Consider the following 23706-nt stretch of genomic DNA (forward strand, 5'->3'; position numbering starts at 1 on the left):
AGGCCAGGTGAGCACGGAGTGCAGCCACAGACCAGGGAGACAGAAGTGACTAACTGCTTTTCTCTGGAGGCTCACTGAGGGGTGGGGCCCGAGTTCTCGGCTCCTCTAGGGCAGAGATTGGGAGGCCGCCATTTTCTTTCTCATTCTCCAAAACTGTATGGAAAGCATTCAGGGAACAAAATCTCCCAAGAGCAAACCCGAGCAGATTACTTAGCCCGGCACCAGGCAAGGGTGATACACTCCAGCCTCTGGCAAAGACATTTGAGAATCACTGCAACAGGCCTCTCCCCTGGAAGATCAGCAAGAACAGCTAGTCAAGACCAAGTTTATCGATCAATGAGAACAGCAGAACTACAGCACTAGGGGGATACTGCACATAGAATTCATGTCTTTTTCCCCCTGATTCTTTAGTCTTTGAAAGTAAATTTTTTTAATTTCCTTATTTTTTCTTTTTCTATATTTTTTTAATTTTTTCTTTTTGCCTTTCAACCAACATTTTATCAATTCCTTTTTTAAAAATCTTTTTTATTTTTCATTTGAAGAGTCATATTCTATCCCTTCATTGTAGTTAACCTTATTTTTTGTATATATATATATAAGTTGATTTCTCTTTAAAATTTTGTGAAACAGTTTCGTCTAACAGACCAAAATATACCTTAAGTCTCTAGTGAATGGCTTTGTTCTAGTCTCCTGCCTGATCACATTCTTTCCCCTTTTTTTTAAATTTCTCTTCTTTCTTTTTTCAACCAACTTCTTATTAATTCCTTTTATAAAATCTTTTATAATTTTCATCTTTACAGTCATATCCCATCCCTTCATCGTATTTACCCTTATTTTTGTACATATGTAAGGTTTTCTTTCTTTAAAATTTTGGGAGGCAGTTTCTTCTAACTGACCAAATACACCCAAAATCTAGTGTGTGGCACTGATGTATTCACCAGCTAAATCATATTTGATCATATTCTTTTTATTTTATTTCTTTCTTTCCCTTTCTTTTCCCCCCAGGTTTGGATCTCTTCTGGTTTATTTAGTGTATATTTTTCTAGGGTCATTGTTACCCTGTTAACATTTTGTTCTCTCATTCATCTATTCTCCCATGGACAAAATGACAAGATGGAAAAACTCACCTCAAAAAAAAAAAAAAAAAGAAAAAAAAGAAGAGGCAGTACCCACTGCCAGGGACCTAATTAATACAGACACTTGTAAGATGTTGGAACTAGAGTTCAGAATTATGAATATAAAGATACAAGCTGGGCTTGAAAAAAGAATGGGAGATACTAGAGAAACCCTTTCTGGGGAAATAAAAGAACTAAAATCTAACCAAGTTAAAATCAAAAAGGCTATTGATGAGGTGCAATAAAAATTGGAGGCTCTATGGGGTGCCTGGGTGGCTCAGTCGTTAAGCATCTGCCTTCAGCTCAGGTCATGATCTCGGGGTCTTAGGATTGAGCCCCACATCGGGCTCCCAGCTCAGCGGGAAGCCTGCCTCTCCCTCTCCCACTCCCCCAGCTTGTGTACCCCCTCTCGCTGTGTTTCTCTCTGTCAAATAAATAAAAAAAAATTAAAAAAAAAATGGGGCTCTAACTGCTAGGATAAATGAGGCAGAAGAGAGAATCAGTGATATAGAAGACCAAATGATGGAGAATAAAGAAGCTGAGAAAAAGAGGTAAACAACTACTGGATCACGAGGGCAGAATTCAAGAGATAGGTGATGCCATAAGATGAAACAATATTAGAATAATTGGGATCTCAGAAGAAGAAGAAAGAGAGAGGGGCAGAAGGTATATTGGAGCAAATTATAGCAGAGAACTTCCCTAATTTGGGGAAGGAAACAGACATCAAAATCCAGGAGGCACAGAGAACCCCCTCAAAATCAATAAAAATAGGTCAACACTCCGACATCTAATAGTAAAACTTACAAGTCTTAGAGACAGAAAATCCTGAAAGCAGCTCGGGAGAAGAGGTCTGTAACCTACAATGGTAGAAATATTAGATTGGCAACAGACCCATCCACAGAGACCTGGCAGGCCAGAAAGGACTGGCATGATATATTCAGAGCACTAAATGAGAAAAATATGCAGCCAAGCATACTATACCCAGCTAGGCTGTCATTGATAATAGAAGGAGAGATAAAAAGCTTCCAGGACATACAAAAATTAAAAGCATTTGCAAACACCAAACCAGCCTTACAAGAAATATTGAAAGGGGTCCTCTAAGCAAAGAGAGTAGCTAAAGTAACATAGACCAGAAAAGAATAGACACAATATACAGTAACAGTCACCTTACAGGCAATACAGTGGCACTAAATTCATATCTTTCAATAGTTTCCCTGAATGTAAATGGGTTAAATGCCCCAATCAAAAGACACAGGGTATCAGATTGGATAAAAAAACAAGACTCATCGATATGCTGACTGGAAAAGGCTCATCTTAGACCCAAAGACACCTCCAGATTGAAAGTGAGGGGGTGGAAAACGATTTACTATGCCAGTGGAGATCAAAAGAAAGCTGGGGTGGCTATCCTTATATTAGACAAATTAGATTTTAAAACAAAGACTGTAATAAGAGATGAGGAAGGACACTATACCTTACTTAAAGGGTCTATCCAACAAGAAGATCTAACAATTTTAAATATCTATGTCCCTAATATGGGAGCAGACAATTACATAAGCCATTAATAACAAAATCAAAGAAACACATCGACAACAATACAATAATAGTAGGGGACTTTAACACCCTCCTCACTGAAATGGACAGATCATCTAAGCAAAAGGTAACAAGGAAATAAAGGCTTTAAATGACACACTGGAATAACGGACTTCACAGATATATTCAGAACATTTCATCCCAAAGCAAGATCAAAACTACTAGATCACGAGTGCCCATGGAACATTCTCCAGAATAGATCACATCCTAGGTCACAAATCAGGTCTCAAACAGTACCAAAAGATTGGGATCATTCCCTGTATATTTTCAGACCACAATGCTTTGAAACTAGAACTCAATCACAACAGGAAAGTCTGAAAGATCTCAAATACATGGAGGCTAAAGAGCATTCTACTAAAGAATGAATGGGTCAACCAGGAAGTTAAAGAAGAATTAAAAAAATTCATGGAAACAATTGAAAATGAAAACACAACTGTTCAAATCTTTGGGATGCAGCAAAGACAGTCCTAAGAGGAAAGTAAATAGCAATACAAGCCTTTCTCAAGAACAAGAAAGGTCTCAAAAACACAGCCTAACCCTACACCTAAAGGAGCTGAAGAAAGAACAGCAAGTAAAGCCTAAACCCAGCAGGAGAAGAGAAATAATAAAGATCAGAGCAGAAATCAATGAAATAGAAACCAAAAGAACAGTAGAACAGATCAACAAAACTAGGAGCTGGTTCTTTGAAAGAATTAAGATTGATAAACCCCTGGCCAGACTTATCAAAAAGAAAAGAGAAATGACCCAAATCAATAAAATCATGAATGAAAGAGGATAGAGCACAACCAACACCAAAGAAATGCAAACAATTATAAGAACATATTATGAGCAACTATATGCCAGCAAATTAGATAATCTGGAAGAAATGGATGCATTCCTAGATGTGTATCAACTACCAAAATTGAACCAAGAAGAAATAGAAAACCTGAACAGACGTATAACCACTAAGGAAATTGAAGCAGTCATCAAAAATCTCCCAAAAAATAGAAGCCCAGGGCCAGATGGCTTCCCAGGGGAATTCTACCAAACATTTAAAGAAGAATTAATACCTATTCTTCTGAAGCTGTTCCAAAAAATAGAAATGGAAGGAAAACTTCCATACTCGTTTTATGAGGCCACCATTACCTTGATCCCAAAACCAGAAAAGTATATTCTTTTCCATGAAAAAGGAGAATTACAGACCAATATCCCTGAAGAACATGGATGCAAAAGTTCTCACCAAAATACTAGCCAATAGGATCTAACAGTACATTAAAAGGATTATTCACCACGACAAATTGGGATTTATCCCTGGGCTGCAAGGTTGGTTCAACATCTGCAAATCAATCAATGTGATACAATACATTAATAAAAGAAAGAACAAGACCCATATAATCCTCCCAATAGATCCTGAAAAAGCATTTTACAAAGTACAGAATCCTTTCTCGATGAAAACTCTTCAGAGTGTAATGATAGATGGTACGTAACTCAATATCATAAAAGCCATTGATGAAAAATCCACAGCAAATATCATTCTCAATGGGGAAAAACTGAGCGCTTTCCCCCTAAGGTTAGGAACACAGCAGGGATGTCCACTATCACCACTGTTATTCAACATAGTACTAGAAGTCCTAGCCACAGAAATCAGACAATAAAAAGAAGTAAAAGGCATCCAAATCAGCAAAGAAGTCAAACTCTCACTGTTTGCAGATGATATGATACTTTATGTGGAAAACCCATAAGATTCTAACCCAAAACTGCTAGAACTCATACAGGAATTCGGTAAATTGGCTGGATATAAAATCCATGCACAGAAATTAGTTGCATTTCTATACACCAACAAGACAGAAGAAAGAGAAATTAAGGAGTCAATCCCATTTACAATTGCACCCAAAACCATAAGATACCTAGGAATAAATCTAACCAAAGAGGCAAAGAAACTGTAGTCAAAAACTATAGAATACTCATGAAAGAAATTGAGGAAGACACAGAGAAATGGAAAAATGTTCCATGCTCATGGATTGGAAGAAAAATATTGGTAATATGTCCATGCTACCTAGAGCAATCTACACATTTAAGGGAATCCTTATCAAAATACCATCAATTTTTTTCAAAGAAATGGAACAAATAATCCTAAAATATGTATGGAACCAGAAAAGACCCCGGATAGCCAGAGGAATGTTGAAAAAGAAAAGCAAAGCTGGTGGCATCAGACTTCCAGACTTCAAGCTCTATTACGAGGCTGTCATCATGAAGACAGTATGCTACTGGTGCAAAATCAGACACATAGATCAATGGAACAGAATAGAGAGCCCAGAAATGGACCCTCAACAGGAATTTTATCCAAAATTTATAATGAGAAAATGAAGATATATAGAGATTAGCTAAAAGTGGTATTACTGGAAGTCTCTTCTTGATTTCTGATTTAAGTCTTACCGAACCTAAAATTTGTGAAAAGGTATCTTATGGCAGCATAAAGTCCCTGAGACTGTGGAGATTGGGGTCAGGAAATGGTTTTAGGGAAAAAGACTCCAAAGACCAAATCAATGTAAATACGTTTCTATACTCTGCACTGTTCCACTAAATAGAAAAGCAATCGTTTTTTTCCTTCTCTTTTTGTACTGTGCAAAAAAGCACTACCTTGGCTTCCAGATCTCAAATTTAGTAATTTAGGATTAATATACTGTACACACTAGTTTAGGGAATATTTTAACTGTTTATTTTGGGGGAAATTGTTATGAATTTCAATGAGTAAAGCTCATTGATGTTTTTCAAAGAAAACCTGTTTTGAAGTCAGAGGACTGTGTGGCCATATTATATCAAATTATAATTTAAAAAATACATATACATAAATATAAAAACAAGATATTAGAAGTAGTAAAGAAAAATATTTATGGCTAGAAAATCTAGTAGGAACAACTATAAGAATATGTTAGTAATCCTTGATATACTAGTGTCATATTTACAACAGATATAAGCCACATTTTAAAGTTCCCAATAGCAATGAGATTTTTGGTAAACTGTCAAATAGCTACAATATTGCTCATGACTTCGACTGGGAACCATTCCCCTGTTCTACTAGGAAAGTTCTGAGAAGTTTAATGAGGCTTTGGAAAACAGATGGTAAACTTATTAAGGTTTTTGAGTAACGAAGTGAGAATTTATGAGTTTCTGTTTTCAGAGAAAAAAGTATAATGGGCTTTTCTATTATGACATTGTTCTCATATAACCACAAGCAAAACAATAACAAAAACAAAACAAAACAAAACAAAAAAACAAAGTAAATTCCCCAACTCCCAGGTAAATCCACATGATTTTTTTTTAGTATTTCTGAGAACTTTTCACAACCAAAAAGTTAAATACTATGTAGAACTTTTAATTCTATAATACATGTGGCAACTCAAACCATCATTGTTCCCCAAACAAACCATATTACTTGTTAAATAAGCTCTGGTTATAATGCATTTGCCTTGTAACTGTGAATGTACATATGTATTATTAAATTAAAGCATGTTTTATTAACAATTATCTATTTATTATTATATATGGCAAGATGTGAATCTACTGTCTAAACCATTTTATCACTTTTTAAACCATTTTCAAAAGAAAAGAAACATGTAATAGCTTCCATATTTACTCTTTTTTTTTTTCCTGACCCATACTTTAAATGCTGGGTCACCTTCTTTTTTATTTCTTTGTAGTTTTATCATGATATCTTTGGCATTTAAAATTGTATGTATTTAAGGTATGACTTGATGTTTTGATACATGTATACATTGTGAAAAGAGTGCCAAAATCAAGCTAATTAGCATATCATCACTTCTACATAGCTACCACGGTGTTTGGGGTGGGGAGAAATTTTATTTTAATTATACAAAACAGTGTTGTCAACTATCATCAGTCACTTTATATAATAAATTTCTATTCATCTTATATGACTGAAATTTTATACCCTTTGAACAATATCATCTCATTTCCCCCTCCCCCAAGCCTCTGGCAATCACGATTCTACTTTCTGCTTCAGGGTTTGACTATTGTAGATGCCACGTGTGAGTTAGATCATGCAGTAATTTTTTTCTGTGTCTTGCATATTTTACTTAGCATAATGTCCTCTAGTTCCAGCCATATCACAAATGGCAGGATGTCCTCTTTTATTAGGGTGAATAATATTTCATTATGTGTATGTGTATAACATTTTCTTTACCTATTCATCTGTTAAAGGATGGTAAAGTTTGTTCTATGTCTTGGCTATTGTGAATAATGCTGCAATGAACATGAGAGTGCAGATATATTTTCAAGGTAATGATTTCATTTTATTTGGAAATATACTCAGGATAAGGATTGCTGGATAATATGATAATTCTATTTAATTTTTTGAGAAATGTCCATATTGTTTTCCATATTGACTGTTCCAAATTACATTGCCCCTACCAGCGCACAAGTGTTCGTTTTCCTCCACATTCTTGCCAACACTGTTATCTTTTGTCTTCTTAATAATAGCCATTCTAATAGGTGTGAGGTGATATCTCATTATGATTTTGATTTATATTTCCCTAATGATTAGTGATGTTGAGCACTTTTTCATACAATTGTTAGTCATTTAGATTTCTTTTGTGTTTATTAGGAACTTTGCCCATTTTTAAATAGAGTTATTTGTATTTTTGATATTGAGGTGTATGAGTTCCTCCTATATTTTGGATATTAATCTACTATTAAATATATCATTTGCAAATAATTTTCCCTTTCTGTAGATTTCCTTTCATTTTCTTGATTATTTTCTTTGCTCTATGGAAGCCTTCCAGCTTGATGTGTTCCCCCTTGTCTATTTTGGCTTTTGTTGACTATGTTTTGGGTGTCCTATCCAAAAATCTTTTGCCAAGATTGATGTCAAGAAGGTCTTTGCTTATGTTTTCTTTTAGGAGTTTTATGGGTTCAGGTCTTACATTTAAGTCTTTAATCCACTTTGTTTTGATTTTTATGTATGCTGTGAGTTAGTGATCCAACTTTATTCTTTTGCATGTAGATGCATAGTTTTCCCAGCATCACTTGTTGAAGAACAAGTGATTTCATTGTGTGTTCTTGGAGCCCTTATCAATGAGCAGTTGACTATAAACGTGTGGGTTTATTTCTGGAATCTGTATTCTATTCATTGGTCTATATGTTTATATTTATGCCAGCACCATACTGTTTTGGTTCCTACAGCTTTGTAATATAATTTGAAGTTAGGAAATGTGATCCTACAGCTTTCTTTTTATTTAAGATTGCTTTGGCTGCTTGGGGTCTTATGATTCCATATGAATTTAAAATTTTTTATATTTCTGTAAAAAACATCATTGTGATTTAGATAGGTATTAAACTGAATCTACAGATCACTTTGGGTAATATGAATATTTTAACAATATTACTTATTCCATTTCATAAACATGGAAACATGGGATGTTTTTCCATTTATCTGTATCCTTTAGAATTTCCTTCATCAGTGTTTTAGACACTTTAGTGTTTAAGTCTTTCATCTCTTTAAGTTAATTCCTAAGTAATGTATTATTTTTGATGCTATTGCGAATGGGATTGTTTTCCAGATTCCTCTTTCAGATAACTAATTGTTAGTATATATTTATGCCACTGATTTTTATGTCTATTTTGTACTCAGCAAATTCACTGAATTTGTTTATTAATTTTAATGATCTTTTTGTGGACTTTTCAGTTTTTCCCTATTCATTATGATGCTGGCTATGTGTTTTTCAAATATAGCTTTATTGTGTTGATATTTGTTCCTTTTGTACCAATTTTTGCAAGTTTTTATAATAAAAAGATGCTGAAGTTTGTCAAATGCTTTTCTGCATCTACTGAAATGATCATGTGATTTTTATCTTTTATTCTGCTAATGTGGTATATCACATTGATTTTTTTGTAAGTTGAATCATCCTTGCATCACAGTAATAAATCCCACTTAACGATCTTTTTAATGTGCTGTTGATTTTCATTTCCTAGGATTTAAGTGAGGATTTTTACATCAATGTTCATTAAGGATATTGCCCTGTAGTTTATTTTTTTTAATCTTGTCTGTGTTTGGCATTGGAATCAGGGTAATTCTACCTTCATACAATCATTTTGAGAGTGTTTCTTCTTCTGTTTTTTAAGAGTTTAAAAAGGGTCAGTATACTGAGGCGCCTGGGTGGCTCAGGCGTTAAGTGTCTGCCTTCGGCTCAGGTCATGATCCTGGAGTCCTGGGATAGAGCCCCGCATTGGGCTCACTGCCCAGCAGGAAGCCTCTTTCTCCCTCTCCTGCGCCCTCTGCTTGTGTTCCCTCTCTCACTGTGTATCTCTCTGTCAAATAAATAAATAAGTCTTTAAAAATAAATAAATAATAAAAAGAGTCAGTATTCTTCTTTGAATGTTTATTAGTATTTACCTATGTATCCTTTTGATCCTGAGTTTTTCTTTGTTGGAAGGTTTTTGATCACTAATTCAATCTCCTTGTTTGTTATTGCCATAGTAAGTAAGAGCCATATCCGGATTAAATTTTCACTGTCAAAATTTTGTTATATGTCTGTCATTATTTCATTGGAGTTTTAAAAGGTGATAAACTAAGAATCTGACACAGTATGACAATTATATTTCTTTAGATGTGGCACTAATAGTACTTTAAAAATATAGTTCTACTTTTAGGATGATTTCCCTATTTCTCCTAAGTGTAATAAAAACTCTGGAAATGACATGTAAAACAAACAAAAGGACATTCTGAAAGGAAAGGAGAAGGCAGATAAGTTAGGGATCCAGAGACCTCAGGACCTGAGGAATAATATCTTGGTGAGAACTCAGTTTTTCTTTTTTGTATCATATATTCCAAACAAGAGGATAGAGAGCCTGGGCCCAGAAACACCAGTGATTATAGACAAAACAAACAAATGGAAAAAACAAAACACAAAACAACACAAAACAAAAAAACAATAGACATCAACTCTCTCTAGCCATATGATCTGAAAAGGGCAGTCTAGTCAGGCAGAAAATGTGGTCCATTAATTACTCTACTTTGGACAAATGCTACAGAAAAACTGGCCTTACTCCCACTCCCACGAGCAAAGATCAAGACTCCTACTCATGCCAAGCTGTAATAAGGTTATATTCTGGGCCATAAAGAAAATGTCAACTAATAAAAATAAAGTGAAATCATACAGAGTATGTTCTTTGAGCAAGTAGATCAGACTAGAAATCAATTCTAGAACGATAACAAGAAAATCTTAAAATACTTAGAAACTAAACATTACACTTCTAAAAAATTCCATTGATCAAAGAAGAAAACTTCAAGGAAATTAAAAACACATTGATTTGCATTAAAATAGAAATGCGATTTTTCAAAATTTGTGGAATGTAGTAAATGCTGTGATAAGAAGGAAATTTTAGAATTAAATGTTTGTATTAGAAATAAGAAGTGTCAAATCAATGATCTTAAAATACCACCTTGTGAAATTAGAAAAAGAAGAGCAACATAAAACCAAAGCAACCAAAAATAAGCAAATTAATAAAGTTAAGAGCAGAGTTCATGTAATTGATTATAGAACTCTAAGAGAAAATCAATGAGAAAATAATTTTGGTTCTTTGAAATGCTTCTAGCAAGATTAACAGAAAAATAGAGAAGAGGCATGAATTACAGGAATGAAGCAGGGATATCATTATAAAAACTGCAGACTTCCTAGTGAAATACTGAAATAAGGTGAAATAAAGAAATGAAATTCAAAGTGAAATAATGAAATAAGGAATATGGAAATACTATATGAAAATCTACACATATAAATTTGACAATTTAGATAGAATTGACCAAGTCCTTGAAAAATAAAAATTGTCACAACTCATTTGAGAGTAATAGACCATTTGAAGAGCTACCTACTAAGTAAATTGAAATAATAATTTAAAAAATTCCCAAAAAGGAAATCTCCCGGCCCAGATATTTCCACTAGAGAACTCTACCAAATCTTTAAAGAAGAATCAACAATTCTACATGGTATCTTCCAGAAAATAGAAGAGAAGGAAACATTCCAAACTCATTTTATAAGACAGTTTTATCCTGATAGAAAAACCAGGCAAAGGTAGTTTCAAAAACAGACAAAAACACCAAAAGCCCTTATAAAGCAGTATCTCTCATGAAAATAAAAGCAAAAATAATTAAAATTTTATAAATGTAGTTCATCAATATATGTAAAGAATTACACATCATTATTCTAGGAATGTAAGACTGGTTCAACATTTCAAAATCAATTACTACATCCCACCATATTAATAAGCTAAAAAGTTTACATGGTCATAGTAATTGATACCCATTCACAATAAAAACTTTCAGAAAAACAGAAATAGAGGAGAACTCAACCTGAGAAAAAACTTCTATAAAGCCCTAAGTTCGCATCATACTTAATGGTGAAAGACTAAATGCCATCCCCTAAAATAAGGAAAGTGGAGAATGTCCACAGTCACCAATGACTGTAATATAGTATTTAAATTTGTAGCCAACACAATAGGCAAGAGAATGAAAATGATGTGGTACAGATCAGAAAAAAGAAATGTATCTTCCCTTAATTTGCATGTCTTGATGAGCTATATAGATAAATCCAAGGAATCTTAAAAACAAAACAAAAAACACGTAGAACTAATAGGTGTATTTATACTGGTTTCAAGATACAATGTAAATATAAAAACATTAATTATATTTCCATTTGTAACATTTGAAAAACAAAATTTTAAAAAAACAATACCAATTACATTCTCTTCAAAAATGATTTTAAATGTCTATGGAAAGACAAAGGGACTAGAATAGCTAAAGCAATTCTGAAAAATAAGAATAAAATAAAAGGAATCATTTTTCTTCCTTTCAAGTATTATTATATAGCTAATGTATTCAGAATTATATGATACTGACAAAGAGGTAGATAAAACAAGAAATAACACCACACAAATATAACCAACTGATTTTTGACAAAGCTGTAAAAGCAATCCAATAGAGGAAAAATAGTCCTTACAACAAATGTTGCTGAAATAATTGGACATCTATAGACAAAACAGTGAAGGTCAGTTAAACTCCACAGCTTACAGGGAAAAAAAATGAACTCAGATGTGTTATATATTTAAAGGCAAACCTATAGAACTTTATAAAAAAGATTTATTTATTTACTTTTAGAGAGAGAGGGGGAAAGAGAGTGCATGAGCATGGAGGAGGGGCAAGACGGAGAGGGAGAGAGAAACATTAGCAGATTCCCTGCTCAGCATGGAGCCTCATGTGGGACTCAATCTCATGACCCCGAGATCATCACCTGAGCCAAAACCAAGAGTCAGACAGTTAACTGACTGCCACCCAGGTGACCCTAGCCTATAGACCATTTTGAAGATAGCCTAGGAGAAAGATCTTTGACACTTGGGGCTTGTTAAAGAATTCCTGACATGACACCAAAAGCATAATCTATAAAAGAAAAGATAAATGGGGTTTATGAAAATTTTAAAACTTTCTCTGCAAGATACCTGTTCAGAGGATGAAAGATAAGCTTTGGAAGAATTAGAAGAAAATATTTCTAAACAACATATCTAACAAAGCCTCATATACAGAATATATAAAGAACTCATAAGGGGTGCCTGGGTGGCTCAGTGGGTTAAGCATCTGCCTTCAGCTCAGGTGATGATCTTAGGGTCCTGGGATTGAGCCCCACTTTGGATCCCTGCTGAGTGGGGAGTGGGCTTCTTCTCCCTCTGCCCCTCCCCATTCTTACACATGCACTCTCTCTCTCTCTTTCTCTCTCTGTCAAATAAATAAATAAAATCTTTAAAAAACTCATAAAACTCAATAGTAAAACAAATAAAAAATACAATTAAAAAGTGGTCAAAAATAGACATTTCACTAAAGGGAACATATAGATAGAAAACGGGCACATGAAAAGTTGTTCACCATTGCTTGCCATTAGGGAAATGAAAATTAAGACTATGACAAGAACCACTAAAATAAAAAGTAGTAACAATTCCAAATGCTGGTGAGGATGTAGAGAAACTGGTTTCCTCGTACATTGCTATCAGAAATGTAAAACATTAACAGCTACTCTGAAAAATAATTTGGCATTTTCTTTAAAACTGAACAAACATTTTCCATACCACTGAACAACTGTGCTCCTGGGCATTTATCCCAGGGAAATGAAATATGTCCATACACACTGTTGTTCATAACAGCTTTATTTGCAATAACTAAACACTGGAAACAAGGAAATGTCCCTCAACAGGTAAGTGATTAAACAAAATGTGATATATCCATATCATGGAATACTACTCTGCAACAAAAAAGAACAAACTATTGATATACACAGCAATTTGGACAAATCTCAAGGGCATTATGCCGAGTGAAAAAAATCAAGCTCAAAATGTCACATACTGCATAACTTAATTTATATAATAGTCTCAAAATGACAAAATTGTAGAAATGAAAAATCAGATTATTTGTTGCTAGGATTTAGAAATGGTAGAAGTGAGACATGGGTCAACATGATGAAGGAAGTGCTGTATCTTGATAATGGAAATGGTTCCACAAATGAACACATGTTACCATTGACATAAGACTATACACATATTGCACCAATGTCAAATTCCTATTATACTACAGCTACATAAGGTATAACCATTGGGTGAAACAGGATGAAGAGTATATAGAATAAATATCTCTGTACTATCTTTATAACTTCTTATGAATTTATATTCCACAATAAAAGGGTTTTGGTAATGGCTATAGTACTATTTAAATGTGTAGTTACAGTTTTATAATAATAAGTAATAAATCTGACTGAAAAATCCAGTGCTTTATTACCTTCAGTCTAAGAATAAAGATCTTTCCTGTCTAAACTGTGTAGCAGTCTCTGCTTACACACTCCATCACTCATCACTGAGTAAAATCAGAAACATTCAGATAAACAGAGATGTTGATTATGCGATATCTATGGCTGTGGTCTTGTGAAAATAAATAGAGTTTGAATTTTGACAAATCACTATATTAATTAGCATTTCAAATGCAATTTTCCATAAGCATGTTGCTTTTAAAGAAAAATGTCAATATTTTTTCCAGTTTGTGTTGTTATTACTTTAGAAGACACAGAACCTAAGTTTGAGTAATAGTCAAAGAATCAAGAAACAGTATTTTTCCCATTTTGTAAATTATGTCTATAGCTTTTGAAGGTATCTTGATACACAAAATTTTTAGTTTTAATAAAATATACATATGCACACACACATTATGGATACACACACACACACACACACACACACAAACACACACAGGTGTTTTGGAATCCCATCTGTGAAACAATTGCCTAATCCAAAATAACAAAGCTATAACCCCATATTTTCTTTTTTTTTTTAAGGATTTTATTTATTTATTTGAGAGAGAGAGAATGAGAGATAGAGAGCATGAGAGGGAAGAGGGTCAGAGGGAGAAGCAGACTCCCTGCTGAGCAGGGAGCCCGATGTGGGACTTGATCCCGGGACTCCAGGATCATGACCTGAGCCGAAGGCAGTTGCTTAACCAACTGAGCCACCCAGGCACCCAAACCCCATGTTTTCTTATAAGTGTTTTTAGTCTCAGCTCTTGCATTTAGGTCTACAATCTATTTTGTGTTAATTTTTTGTATGGTTTCATGTAAAGTTTCAAAATTATTCTTTTGCATGAGGATATCGTTGTTGTAGCTCCATTTATTGCAAAGATTATTTTTTCTTCATTGAGTTGTCTTGGCAGCCTTTCCTCAATTGACTATGAGAGAGGGTTGTTTTGGGACTGCTGATTCTATCTTATTGCACTATGTCTATCCTTATGCCAGAAATGTCAATATACTGTCTTGATTATCATAGCTTTGTAGTAAGTTTTGAAATTAAGAAGTGTGTGTTGTTCAATTTCATTCTTTCTCAACTGTTTTGGCTATTCTGGATACCTATGCATTTTCATAAAATTTTAAGTTTAGCTTGTCACTTTCCATGATAAAAGCAGCTGGCTTTTTTGAAAGAGTTTTTATTGAATCTGTTATTAAGTTTAGGAAGAAATTGCTTTTTTCACAATATTTCCTTCCAATTAATGAATATAGGACATCTTCCCCTTTGTGCAAATATTTTAAATTTCTTATAACAATGTTACATTATTTCCAGTATACAGGTTTGTACTTCTTTTGATGGTATTTTCCTATTTCATTCATTTAGGTGTTATTGTAAATAGAATTGTTTTTTTAATTTCATTTGGGAATTGTTCATAGCTTATATATATAAATATAATTGATTTTTGTATGTTGATTTTGTATACTACAACATTGCTGAAATCATTTATTAGTGAAAATAGTATTCAGAGGGTTCCTTATTATTCTCAATATACAAGATCAGCATGTGTGAACTAGATAGTTTTGTTTCTTTTTATTGCCTGATTTTCCTGGCTAGACCATCTGGTACAATGTTGAGTAGGAGTGGTAAAAGCAGACTTCCTTTTCTTGTTCTGATCTTACCGGAAAAAGATTTATTCTTACCATTAAGTATGATGCTCACTGTGGGTTCCACAGAGATGCTCTTTATTAGATTGAAGAATTTCCCTTCTCTTCTTACACTGAGTGTTTTTATTATGAAGGGGTGCTGGGCTTATGAAATTTCTGTATTTCTGTATTTACTGAGATAATACATTAATTCCATTAATATGGTATATCACATTGATTGATTTGGGGTTGGTAAACCAATCATGCATTCTTGTAAAAATTCCCACTTGGTCATTGTTTATAATTCTTTTAAAACATTGCTGGATTTCATTTGTATTAGTATTAATCATATTAATACTATTATATACTACAATATTTTGTATAATAATGATAGTATTTTTTTCATTAGTGAAGTCATTTTCTTTATGGGAAGTCCTCAAACTATTAATTCAATCTCTACTTTCACTAGGTCTAATCAATTTACTATTTCTCCTAGAGTCACAATTGGTAGTCTGTGTTTTTCTATAAATTTCATCCTTTCATCTAAGTTACCTAGTTGGGGTTGGCATAAAGTTGTTCCTTTACTTCCTTTTTATCTTTTTTTTTATCTATTTCATCAGGAATGATGTCTTCTCTTTTGTTCATGATTTTAGCAATCTGAGTCTTCTCTTTGCTCGATGAGACTTCCCAAAGGATTTTCAAATTAGCTGATCTTTCAAAGAATCTACTTTTGATTTTGTTCATATTATCTATTTTATATATTTCTGCTCTACCCCTTTGTTCTGCTTGCTTTGATTTTAATTTAGTATTCTTTATCTAGTTTCTTTGCATGAAAATCTAGGATGCTGATTTGAGTCTTTCTTCATATAAACATTTATAGATATGAATTTTCTTCAATCACTGATCTATCTGCATTTCATAAATTTTAATAAATTGTTTCTGTTTTCATTTATCTCAAAATATTTACTAATACCTCTTATGATTTAACCTTAGACTCACTGACAGTTTAAGAGTTTTCCTTTTCCCCAGCACATACAGTCAATTCTCATTACTTGTGGATTCTGTATTTGCAAATTTACTTACTCGCTAATACTTATTTTTATTTCCAAAATCACTATTCATGCTGTTTTCATGGTCATTTGTGGATATATGCAAAGCAGTGAAAAATTTTAGTAACACACCATGCACTGCCCCAGCAGAGGTCAAACAAGGTAACACTTGGACTCCTTGTTTCAGCTCTCATACTGTGAAATGTATACAAAAAACTGTCTTTTTCTGCAGTCTATTTGGTGTCAAGATTTTCACATTTTTGTATCCATGACACTGCTCTTTAAAATGACCCCAAAGCATAGTGCTGAAATCCTGTTTAGTGTTCAAGTGCAAGATCATTAGGTGTGCCTGTGTGGCTCAGTTGGTTAAGCAACCGCCTTTGGCTCAGGTCATGATACCAGGGTCTTGGAATCCAGCCCTGCATTGGGCTCCCTGTCCAGCAAGGAGCCTGCTTCTCCTTCTCCCTCTGCCCCTCACCCCCCACTCGTATTCTCTCTTGCTCACTCTGCTCTCTCTCTCAAATAAATAAATTTTAAAAATCTTTAAAAAAAACATTATAATATGCTTACAGAGAAAATACACCTGTTGGATAAACTTTGTCTGGGCATGAGTTATAGTGCTAGTGACTGTGAGTTCAATGTTAAAGACACAACAATAATATTAAGTAAGTTGTCTTTAAACAAAAACACACATAAAACAAAGTTGTACATTAATTAGTTGATGAAAATGCTGTGACCAGAGCCTTGCAGGAACTCAACCCTGTATTTCCCCTAGAAGCAATGTCTCAGTATTTGCTAAATTACTGTTCATGATGACTTTATAAAACATAGATATCACGAATAACAGGAATCAACTGCATTTATGAAGTTCCCCAATTCTCTTTTGTTGTTTATTCTAATTTAATCTCATACTTAATGGAAAATATATTTTATATGATTTCGATCCTTTTGATGTATTGAGGCTTTTGTATGTCATAACATTGGGTCTATCCTGAAAAAGATTCTATGATTACTTGTGAAAACATGTATTCTGCTGTTTTGGGGTGGAATGTCCTATAGATGTCTGCTCAAACTAGCTGTTTTCTTCTGTTTTTCAAGTCTTCTCTTTACTCATTTATATTCTTCCCAGTTGTTCCATCCATAATTATAAATGAGATATTGAAGTTTCCAACTATTATTGTTGAGTTGTCTGCATCTTCCTTCAATTCTGTGTGCTTTTGCTTCATGCATTTGAACTAATATTATTAGGTGCATGGATATCTCTAATTCCTATCTTTTTCTGAAAAATTCACTTTTTCATCACTATAAAGTGTCCTTTTTTTCTCAATTAACAATTATTGTTTGAAGTCTGTTTTGTCTGATATTCGTGTAGCCACTTTAGTTCTGTTTTATTATTGTTTCTATGGTATATGTATATATATATATATATGTGGTGTATATATATATATATATATATGTCCATTTTTTACCTTCAATCTGTTTCTGAATCTAAATCGTGTCTCTTATAAATAGCATTTAATTGAACAATGTTTTTATTCATTTTTTTCAATCTCTACCTTAGACTGAGGCATTTTAGCTTTTTACATCTAATGCAATCACTGTAAATGGAGGATTTTCATCTGTCATTTTACTTATTTTTTTCCTATGTTTATTAGGTTTTTTGTTCTATTCTTTGATTCCTGCTTTCTTTTGTGCTAAATAGAAATTCTTGATAAGTCTAGATAGAGCTCTCTTTGATTTTATTCTACTTGGAGTGTGATTTTTTTTGAGTATAGTTGATGGTTGACCCACAATGTGACATTAGTTTCAGGTGTACAACATAGTGATTCAATAAGTCTGTACATTATGCTAAGCTCACCACAAGTGTAGGTACCATCTGTCACCATACAGTGTTATTACAATATTATTGATTATATTCCCTAAGTCAAATCTTTTATTCCCTTGGCTTATTCTTTCCATAACTGGAAGCTTGTATCTCTTACTCCCCTTTACATATTTTGCCCATTGAATTATTGAATATGTAGATTACATTTTATCCATTTTGAGTTTTCAACTATTATTTCTTCTAATACATTTTCTGTCCCTTTCTATTTTTTTTCTTGGACTCTCATCATACATATATATGTATGTTTGCTACCCTGCCACAGGTTTCTGAGATGCTGGTCATTTTTCATTATTCTTTGTTATTTTTCTGTTGCTCTATTGGATAATCTCTATTGGCCTATATTCAAGATTATTGATTCTTTCTTCTGCCAACTCAACTCTTTTTGAGTACCATTAGTAAATGTTTCATTTCAGTTAATGAGTATTTCAACTATAGATACTCTATTTTTTTATATAACTTCTCTATTGTTACTTTCTATTTGGTAAGACACCATTGTCATATTTTTCTTTGGTTCTTTAGACATTGTTTTCTTTAGTAATTTAAACATATTCATTAAAGCTGATTTAAATACTTTGTCTACTGAATCCAAAATCTGAACCCCATTCAAGGCATAATCTGTTGGTTGGTATTTATCCTGTTTATGTACATACTTTTCTGCTTTTTACACATGTGATAGTTTTTTGATGAAAACTATATATTTTAGATATCTTGTAACAGCTTTGGTGTTAGATTCTTCCACTTTCCCAAGGTTTATTGTTGGTGTTTTCTTATTGGTGCTTTCTTATTTCTTATTTCTATTTTTGTATTGGTGTTTCTTTGTTTGGCACTTTCTTGCATTAATTCTATAGAATTTGTATTCCCTGTAGAGTGTTGATAATAAGTTCTCTGTTAGTTTGTTGTAGGGTTTTTTGTTTGTTTTGTTTTTGTTTTACATTTTTAAGTCTAGCTGCCCATTGTTCACATCTGGGTCAGCTGACTATTGGTCAGACAATTTCATTATATGTGTTTGCCTATAAGTCTGTTACTTTTTACCAAGGAAATCTGCATATGAAGGCACATCTTCCAATTTTGGGACACTTACAAGACAAAGTTAACTCTAATCTCCTGTCTATGTGTGGTCTCTAGTTCAAAGTGACTGGTGCCTTTTCCTTTCCCAGGTCTTTCCTGGGCATACACATATCATCATAAATCTCCAAAAATACAGCAGAACTTTTCCCAAACTCAAAATCGTTGCCTAGTTTTCTATGACTTTCTTTTAAATTCCAGGCCAGGATTTTTGTTCCAGTTGAAATCTCAGGCTTAGATAGTCAGGATGTTGCCAGCAGTTTGCTATTGCTCTAGTTCTGTCCTAGGCTAGATCCCTTCTTTTCTTTTCTCCCCTCCCCTTGCTGAGCTAAGCTCTGAGTCACATAGCCACCACACTAAGAATAGAAACTTCTCAGGAAACTGCAAATTAAGCCAAATTCCTGACTCTACTCTGAATGAGGTCAGACCTCTCAATTTTCTGCAATGCTACTGGCTTTTGGCTATAAAGCCACTGTCTGGGAAGGGAAGGGTGTTTAAATATCTTTGAATTAAAACTTTAAGATGAACCCCATTATGTTACTGAGTGAGGTCCAGCAATTTCTCTTGCAGAGACAATTTCTGTTCATTCTGTGATTTTGGTTATTTCCCATTTTTGTCAATTTGGCTAGTTTCTTGAATATTTGAAAACAGATGCTTTATTTCAGTTGCTTTGCAGGCATTTCCAGTTTTTGAGGGAGGGCAAGTTCACTGAGGCCCTCTAGCCACTATTCCATAAGTCATGCCCCTCCCCATCCAGATGATTTAAATTTTTGTTTGTTTTATCATTGGATTTTGAACGTTTTTGGGTGTGATTTACTGACTGAGTGATTTTTTTTTTTCTAAACAGAACTCAGTTTTCCCTTTCACTCTGAAAGTGGAAGTACACATTCAATTTGGGTTTTGTTTTTTGTTTTGTTTTGTTTTGTTTTGGTAAATTTTCTATGTTTCTCTCCTTCATTTACCCTTTTCTATTCATCTTGAATGCTAGTTGTTCCACCAGTGGATTCACAAAACTGTTTTTTATCTTATATTTTCCATATTTTATGCTACTGCATTTTGAGAGAATCCCTGAGTTAAAGTTTCCAGCTTTAGCTGTTTCTATTCTGCTATAGAGTTTTTATTTCAAATGTGATCTTCATATTTCCTAAAATCACTAATTATTCTATTTCATAAGATCAATTTTTAAAAATTAGCTGTGAGTCTTTCTAAGCACTCTAAGGAGTGCTTAGAAGGTTACTGAGGAGGTTACTATATATTCTTTAGGGAGCTTGTCTTGGATAATTGTTGAGGATGAGACCTCATGGCTGTGGATAAGCTGGAAGTCTGTCTTATAGAGTAGGGGCTTCCATCATTTCTAGAGATCCTTGGGACACTTAGAGTTTGATCCATACTCACAGCTTCAGCATGAGATAAACCCCTTATTATCTCTACTTCAACAAAAGCTCATGAGAAAAGAGGGATAGACTAGCCCATAAACTCAAAGAGAGTTTCCAAATAATTATCCTGACAACTGAACCAGTGTTCATTCTCACTCCTCACTTATTCACATTGAATACAGGGAGAACTTCCTGAGTGAGAATCATTCAATTGAATCTTTTTAATGGTCTTCTATCTTTTTTGGGTTATGGGTTCTTCTGTGTATTGACCGCATCTTTTTACTTTTACACTGATGGCAAAAATTCCCTTTCTACTTTTTCTTTACCTATAATTTTCTGCCAATTTTAGGATATTTTTGAACATGTAACTTCTAGAAGTATGTTGGTATTCTCAAGTTTTCTGAGGAGAGAACATGTGCTCTTATCCTCACAAAAACCATGGATTATAATACTCTCCATCTTATACTGGAGGACGCTTAGCCTGAGAATAAATAACTCATCCTACAAAATGGGCATCATATTTATATATGGAAGCTAAAGCTCTTTAACATTTTTTTTAGATTTTATTTATTTATTTGAGAAAGAAAGAGAACACAGAGGAAGAGAGAGAGGGAGAAAAGGGCTCTGCAGTGCAGGGCTGATCCCAGGGACCTGGGATCATGACTTAAGCCAAAGGCAGACACTTAACTGACTGAGCCACACAGGCGCCCCCAGAGGTCTTTAACTATTAAGCTCATACTCTTACTATTATAGGGCAATGACTTGTATAAAAATGAGATAAACAATAAAAGGCACATAAAGATAAATTGCATTATAAGATCTAAATAATTTCAATAACTGATATTTGTTTAGTTTTGCTTTATTTACTTAAGGCTAGGACAAGTGAAGTAATAACTTATTTTCTGGGCGCCTGGGTGTCTCAGTCGTTAAGCATCTGCCTTTGGCTCAGGTCATGATCCCAGGGTCCTGGGATCGAGTCCCACATTGGGCTCCCTGCTCGGCAGGAAGCCTGCTTCTCCCTCTCCCACGCTCTCTGTTTGTGTTCCCTCTCTCACTGTCTCTCTCTCTGTTAAAAAATAAATAAAAAATCTTTAAAAAAATAACTTATTTTCTTCACATCTTTATTTACCAATGTGTCCTTTGTTTAACCTAAAAATAAACTTTTTATACAACATTAATGATTATAAGAAAATATTCACAAATTGTCCTCCAAAATCACAAAAGTTTTACAATGTACTTATGAAAGTACATGGAGACCTCTTGACACATAGTTTTCAAAACATTTCTCAAAATACTGTGAGTAGAAATTGTTACTTTGATCTCTTTTATGTTAATCTAATCCATAAGAAAGTTGATCTTTCTAGGTAAAATTTTTTGCAAGTAACATGGAATTTTATGTCATTGATTATTTTTGAAACTATGTTTGTCATTTCTTCTCTTTTATAAGAACATTTAAGCAAATGATATTAGGAAAATGATGATAAAAATACTATTTTTGCTAAATATTTACTTATAAATTATCAGTCATATCAAATTGTTTCATGCTTTAGATCCCTGATAATTATGTCAAAAATTGTATATATACAAGTTACTTTCGTAAAATGAAATGTTTTTTAAAATCTATGGACTAAAATATAATGCTTTAACTTGCTGGGTATTTTCGTTATTATACTAAGATTATTTTTCAGTAGAGTTTTATTTATTTATTTATTTATTTATTTTTGTTATTTAGATTATGCAATTAAAAGTGTACAATTGTCAACTATCAAAAACAACTATAAATTGAGAAACTGTTCAATAAAACAATGGGTGAGGAATTTGAAATTAGAGGGACAAAGACAACATTCCACAAATACATTTTGAAAATTTCTTAATATAATGCTGATGTCTGTGATTTATTTCAAAATGTGTCAAGATAGGCTGGATTGATGGACAGATAAATGGGATGGGTACATAGATATGTGATAAAGAAGTATAGTGAAATGTGAATCATAGAATTTAGGTAGTGTGTAGAGGGCCTTTACTGTAAATTATTTAAAGTATGCTGTATACTTGAAATTTTTCATAATAAAATGTTGACAAAAGTGCTTACCATCCTTAACTGTAAAGTAAAGATGTAGTGTAATTTAAGAAATTATCATTTCTTGCTCCCAGGCAACATCAGGCTAGGCCTTAGGAATATGATATTGTAAGACATATTTTTTGTGTTTAAAAGTTCTTGATCCAGTGGAGGAAACATGCTAGTGAACAATTTCCATGCAGGATGGTTACCAATATTATGGTAAACATAAATTTAGAAGAGTTCTACAACATACAGATATGTATCTGTCCCTGTTTTGGAGACAGAGACTCAGGGCAAACTTTCCTCACTGAAATTTTAAAAATTAATAAAATTAATAAGACACAGAAAATATCCCAAGCATTTAATAAGTGACACAAATGGGTTATGGTTATAAACTTGAATTTTTTAAATGTGGGAAGGACACCAAGCTTATATATGTTAATCATCTTTACTAACAGTATTCTTAGTCATTCTTAGTCATTATGCTAGATTCCTGAATAATAAAATCATTCTTAGTCATTATGCTAGATTCCTGAATAATAAAATCATTCATCAGTGATTTTTGTAGTGTCTTCTATGTTCCAGGCACTGGGGATATTTATTTCTATACTCTCCTTGAAGAGTAGCAATTGTAATTTGGTGATAGATTGCTCAAGGTAGTATAGATAGAAAATGGTAAAGAAGAGATTTTTAACTCAAGGCTATGTGATTTTAATTTTCCTTTTACTGTATCAGGTTGCCTATTCCCTTATTTTAAAAAAGTATTCTAACAGAGGAAATCTTGAATCCTCAAATGACATCAGTTTCAGTCATAAGCCATCCTTATGATACCTAAGTCCAATACGTCCAATAATGTGATACATGCTGGCATTCTCCTTGATGTTCTCCTGTGATGGTACTTTTTATTACTGCTCACAAGTTGCAATTATAAATACCAATTGTGCTAGTTTTAATTTTTACACAATTTTTATGTCAGCAGAGGTGATACACCCCAGTATGGTCAAACAATCCTATAGAGCTGACTAGTTTCATCTGTGTTGAAAAGTCTCCATTTCTGGGGTGCCTGGGTGGCTCAGTTGTTAAGCGTCTGCCTTCGGCTCAGGTCATGATCCCAGTGT

At 33.4% G+C, this 23706-nt stretch overlaps 1 protein-coding gene across 4 annotated transcripts in view; it reads right to left on the bottom strand.

The window, feature by feature from the left end:
* SNTG1 (syntrophin gamma 1) overlaps positions 1-23706 on the bottom strand; it is a 346950-nt gene that overhangs the window by 5519 nt on the left and 317725 nt on the right. The gene's annotated exons all lie outside the window — the stretch shown is intronic.

This window comes from Eumetopias jubatus, unplaced genomic scaffold (genome assembly GCF_037043125.1).
Source record: "Eumetopias jubatus isolate StellerSeaLion01/CBP00866 unplaced genomic scaffold, mEumJub1_p1.0 scaffold_4, whole genome shotgun sequence".
In the NCBI taxonomy this organism is placed as follows: domain Eukaryota; kingdom Metazoa; phylum Chordata; class Mammalia; order Carnivora; family Otariidae; genus Eumetopias; species Eumetopias jubatus.